This window comes from Dromiciops gliroides, chromosome 2 (genome assembly GCF_019393635.1).
Source record: "Dromiciops gliroides isolate mDroGli1 chromosome 2, mDroGli1.pri, whole genome shotgun sequence".
Classification (NCBI taxonomy): Eukaryota; Metazoa; Chordata; class Mammalia; order Microbiotheria; family Microbiotheriidae; genus Dromiciops; species Dromiciops gliroides.
Genome location: NC_057862.1, coordinates 45,606,333 through 45,612,500, shown reverse-complemented (window position 1 = coordinate 45,612,500; position 6,168 = coordinate 45,606,333). Strand labels below are relative to the sequence as shown.

General features: G+C 43.1%; 1 pseudogene; it reads left to right on the top strand.

Moving 5' to 3' along the window:
* The first annotated feature begins 3,981 nt into the window (after nucleotides 1-3,981).
* LOC122738246 lies at nucleotides 3,982-5,949 on the top strand (annotated as a pseudogene).
* The last annotated feature ends 219 nt before the right edge of the window (nucleotides 5,950-6,168 follow it).

The following is a 6,168-nucleotide window of genomic DNA, read 5'->3' as shown; positions in this document are numbered from 1 at the left end:
TGGGGGAAGCAAAAAGCCCTCACCCAAGACAAAAGCTGGCATCCAGCAGGACCTCAATAAAAACCTGATGTTCATAGGAAAGATGAGGAGGAAATTAAGAATTATCAGGTGGAAAAGGAGAAGAAAGGTGTTTCAGAATAAGGAATGGTTAAGAAGAATGTTTTAAAGTCAGGAAAAAGGGGAGCAGGAAAGGAAATCTAAGATCATCTGACCCAAGTGGAAGAAAGGAAGGTAATGAGAGAAGTTAAAGAGAAAGATGAGGGACATCATATAAGAAAGAATGAACTGTTGAAAGACCTTGAAACCAAAATTGAAGAGTATCTATACTTTCCTAGGAATGAAACCCATTAAAGCCAGTATTCTTAACCTGGGGTACAAGGACCCTCAAAGGGTCTGTGGATAGATATCTGGGGATCTATGAATTTTGGAAAAAAAATACACCTTTATTTTCACTAACCCTGATAAAATCCCACCTTCCACAGGAAACCTTTCCTTATCCCTCTTCATTCCTGTGCCTTTGTTCTAATGATTATTTCCAATTTATCCTGTAAATAGTTTGTTGTACATAGTTATTTATATGTTTTCTTCCCCCTTAAATTGTGAGTTCCTTGAGAACAGGGATTGTCTTTTAACTTTCTTTGTCTCTCTAGCACTTAGCACAATTCCTGGTACATGGTAGGTGCTTAATAAATGTTTACTGACTAACCACTGACTGAGATTGAACCTTTCCTTCAATTATGACTTGGAAAAAAATAATTCAAAGAAGGAGTTAATAGACTTGCTTCACCAGACTTCCAAAGGTGTCTGTGTCACACCAAAACAGGATAGGAACCCTTGCCTTAGAGTCTGGGTCAGCAAGCAGAAGCTAGTAGTAGATTTGAAATGCATAGGGCAGATGAAAGGATACATTCAATTTTTTTAAAGCACTTAAACAGATACCTGACTTATTCCACACGAAAAAATTCTTTAGTTGTGAAGAACAGAAAGTTCTCCTAAGGCTCCTTGGGTATAATGCAATCTGTTTTATATGGACAGATAAATGGGTGATATCTAAGATGCCTCCTAGCCCAATTAATTTCAATTCAAGAAACCTGTATTAGGTGCCTGCTGTCCCTAAGACATTATTAGCTAGAAGCTGGGGGTGCAAAGACAAAAATGAAATAATCCCTGACTTGAAGAAGCTTCAATTCTCCAAGGTTTTGTGGTTCTACAGTTGAATATTTCCTTCTGATCGGTAGGACAAGCATTTTGTTTCTTTGTTTTTGTTTTGGGGTTTTGTTTTGTTTTTGCGGGGCAATGTGGGTTAAGTGACTTGCCCAGGGTCATACAGCTAGTAAGTGTCAAGTGTCTGGGGCCAGATTCGAACTCAGGTCCTCCTGAATCCAGAGCTGGTGCTTTATCCAATACACCACCTAGCTGCCCCCAGGACAAGCATTTTGAATTCTTTGAATGAAAGATCATTGAGGACAGGGATTATATTCCTTCTTTTCTTTGATGAGCGTAGCACACAGTAAGCATTTAATAAATGTTGTTGGGTTGAGTTGAATTTTCCATCAGTGGAATTAACTGTGCTGAGATTTCTTGCTCAGTCCCCATGTGGCTACTTGTCTGGCATATGGTAAATGCTCCTTGATTCGATGACTTGACTTGGGAGAGAGCTGACTGGAGCCAGGATTCAGGCTGTAGACTTTAAATCAGTATAAAAATCCTTCTTTTTTGGAAAAGACAATAGACACTTGTCATGGTCTGTCTGAAAGTTTGGAAGGTTTCCATGCTCTCAGTGTAAAAAGAATAAGATGCAATGAATATAACAGTGGATTTGGCTCATCATCCACCCTGAGGCCACCACTTTTCGAACTCCAGGAGATAGGAGAGATCTCTCTGATTTCATCGTAGACACAGGAATCCAAGCCAGAGACCTTCCAGGAGAAGGTAGCGATTTTAGCTACTACTCCTGTAACGGAAATCGTAAAAGCAAACACAATCTAGTGACCACCATGCTATAGCCGCACTGCAAATCACATAAGTCAGGGCTGGAGCCCCCCATGGGAATGACAGATGATATGGTGAAGCTGTTTGGGGGCTGTCATGAAGAAGAGGGATTAGCCTTGTTCTGCCCAGCCCCAGAGGACAGAATTAGGAGCAAAAGGTGGAAGTTGCAGAGAAGTAGATTTGAGATCGATATAAGGAAAAACTTCTTTATAATTAGAGCTGTCCAAAAGTAGAATGGGTAGCCTCAGGGGGACAGCAGTACCCTCATCACTGGACATCTTCCATCAAAGGCTAGATGAACACATTTAGGGTGTAGTGGAGCAAATTCTTGTTCAGGTATGGGTAGGACTAGATGCTTTTTGTGGTTCCTTTCAATGCCAAAATCCTGCCATTCTATGAAGCTGAGTTGAGTATCAAGAATGGGCTTTGGAATCAGAAGAAGTGGATTCAAATCCTACTTCTACTCCTTACTACCTGTGTGACCTTTGACAAGTCACTTAATTGATTTGGGCCTCGGTTTTCTCATCAGTAAAATGAGGCTGTTGGACTAGGGGATCTCTTCTAAGATCTCTTCTAGCTCTGTCATAGAATATAAATCTCAGAGACAGTAACAACAATGTGGGCATACATTTGGATAGGATGGTCCTACACCTAGGATCTTCAAGTTAGTTCAGAGAAGTTGGACAAAGGAAGACTTTATTCCCATCAGTACTAGGATAAGAAAGCCCTGATCACTCAAACAGTGACTAAGCAGATATTTAAGTACCCACTAGGTAATTAGAAACTATGCTAGGAACTTTTATCATTGGAAGGAAAGGTCTTGGTAGTACATCTCCCAGAAGGCTGTGCAGATGCTTCCCTTCAGGAAGTCAACCAGCATGAGATCCTGATCAGTTAGGTACAGTTTTAACTTGGGTAATTAAAAGAAAAAACAGGGTCTTATAAAGCTGGTACAAAACACAAACCTGAGGAACTTGTGATGAAGGAAAACAGAGAAGATTGGCAGCCACATTCTGACCACTAGCATCCATAGGCAGTCAGGAGAGATAAATACAACCCCAGACAAGATGGAGTGCCAAGACCACAGGGGTGGGCTCTGAATCTCAGTTTGGCATAATACAGGCACAAAGATAGTGGAGAATCAGGAGACATGGCCACACTGATATAGGAAAGCTCAGATCCCTGAGAAAATGGAGCTTTTGTAGTAAGGTGGAGAAGGAAGTGACCTTGTACAGCCACCTGGAGGATGATACCCTTTGATATTCTTCTCTGAGTCTAACCACCTGTGTATTTTTTCCCAGTGTTGGAAAGACAATGGGATTGAATGAGGACATTTAGGAAGAACAACCTTCTAGGTAAGAGTCCCAAATTCGTGCTACTTATTCCAATGCACCTTGTATTATGTTTCAATTAAATGTCTTTTGCATTGAATTCATGTGTCATCTATATCTATGTGTCATGTCTTAGCCTACAGATATTCATTGGAAATGGGAGTTCAGCAATATAGATTAGTAGGTGATGGACCTTTTAAACGCTATGAGCCTGGGTAGGGCTCCCAAGGGACCACATTTGGGACAGGCGGTGAGGCTATTCTGCCAAATGTTTTGTGTTCATTATCATATTTGATCCTTCCAACAATGTTTAGTTACCATTTTATAAGTAAGGAAACTGAGGACCAGAGAGATCAACTAATTTGTCTAAAATCACGAAGCTTCTAAGTAGCAGAGCCAAGCTTCAGACTCAGATCTTCTGATGTAGGGTCTGGTATTCTTTGTCTCAACCACCTGCCCCTCAGTACCCAAGAAGGTTGGGGCAGGGTTTCACAAACTCGCCAGAGCCTCCGTTTATCAAAGGAGGCGCAGATGCTGCCCAGCCTGGGGGCGGGAGACTAGGCTAGACGGCAGTGGTCGGACCCTCGGCATCTATCCCCTCACCGGTCCACCGCCCCTGAGAATCCCGCGGATGAGTGTTGAATGTGCGGCTGGAAGTGGGGGCCCAGTGACTCAGCAAGAGAAGATGGCGTCCGTGTGGGACGAGGCCAAGCAAGATGGAATTGGGGAGGAAGTGCTCAAAATGTCCACAGAGGAGATCATTCAATGGAATCGTCTGTTGGACAGTGAGATCAAGATCATGAAAAGTGAGGTGTTACGTGTGACCCATGAACTCCAGGCTATGAAGGACAAGGCTGCCCTACCTTGTCTCCAACATCATCGAGCTGCTAGATGTTGACCCCAGTGACCAAGAAGAAGATGGTGCAAACATTGACCTGGACTCCCAGAGAAAGGGCAAATGTGCCGTGATCAAAACCTCTACACGACGGACCTATTTCCTACCAGTGATTGGCTTGGTTGATGCAGAGAAGCTGAAGCCTGGAGACCTGGTGGGAGTAAATAAAGACTCCTACCTGATCGGGGAGACGCGGCCCACAGAGTATGATTCCTGAGTGAAGGCCATGGAAGTGGATGAGAGGCCCACAGAGCAGTACAGTGGCATTGGCTGGCTGGACAAGCAGAACCAGGAGCTGGTAGAGGCTACTGTATTGCCAGTGAACCATAAAGAGAAATTTGAAAATTCGGGAATTCAGCCTCCAAAGGGAGTACTGATGTATATACCCCCAGATACCAGAAAAACCCTTCTAGCCCGAGTATGTGCTGCCCAGACCAAGGCCACCTTCCTGAAATTGGCCAGATCCCAGCTGGTACAGATGTTCATTGGAGATGGAGCAAAGCTTGTCTGAGATGCCTTTGCACTGGCCAAGAATATTGGGGCAGCTAGCTGGCACAGTGGATTGAACACTCACCCTGAAATTGGAGGACCTGAGTTAAAATCTCACCTTAGAAACTTACACTTACTATGTGACCCTAGGCACTTAACCCTAATTGCCTTAAACATCTAGAGCCATTTCCAGGAGTCGTGAGATAGATAGATAGATGATAGATAGATAGATAGATAGATAGATAGATAGATAGATAGATAGATAGATAGATAGATAGATAGATAGATAGACACATACAGGTGTTGTGATATATATATATATATACACACACGCGCACACACACACGTGTGTGTGTGTGTGTGTCTTGTCACTGGACCCTGGTTTGTGACCCTGCACAGCCCTCCTTCACTTAAATCCAAATCAGTAGACGCATGACAACGCCCTAATGCCATGGTCCGAACAACCCAAGAATACTACTTCCCTAAAGAGAGAATAAACATCTGTTTTGTTTTGTGGGGCAATGAGAGTTAAGTGACTTGCCCAGGGTCACACAGCTAGTAAGTGTTAAGTGTCTGAGGCTGAATTTGAAATCAGGTCCTCTTGAATCCAGGGCCGGTGCTTTATCCACTGCACCACCTAGCTGCCCCCCAAAATAGATATCTGAATAATCATAAGGTCACAGAATGTTAGGTGTGGAAAGGATCTTAGCAATCACCTAGTTAAACCTGATGTCTGATAGCCGATCTCACCTTATCTCATTGGATCCTCGCAACCAGTATGAGAGGTGAGCAAGGCAGGAATCATCTTCTCCATCCCCTCCCCCCACACACACATTTTTACAGAGAAGGAATTGGAACTCAGAGAAGTTCATAATTCATAGATCTAGAATTTTATTTATTTTAATTTATGGAATAAAACAAGCACTTTCATAACATAGCATACTTTTTTTAAAAAATCCATTTAAAAATCTAGAATTAGGAGGGACTTCAGAGGTCATTTAGTTTGAGCCCTTCATTTCACACATGTGGAAACTGATGCCCAAGGATACTAAGTGACTTGTCCAAGGTCACTCTGGTAGTATTCATCAGGGGCAGGATCTGACTCCTAGAACTAGTGTTCTTTTCACTGTACCTCGATGCTTCCCTTTCCTACAATTCCAGACAAGGTTTAAGGATGTGCAGAGACCCGAGGATCCAAGGAAAGGATGCTTGCAGACAGCACCCTACGGCTCTTTTGGCTAGTCACCTCCCTCCCCAGTCAAACTCTCGCAGCTCCATCAGCAGACAGCTCCTGCCTTTCACTCTTGCTGAGATAAACATTTTCACCTCCTCAGGTGTCTGAAAAATGTAAATGAGATCATCTCAATTGTACATCTTTCAGGGTCTCTATCTCCCAGAGGGCAGACAGAGGAGGCAGACATCATTTTAACTACAGTAGAACGGATGCTCCCTTATTCTACC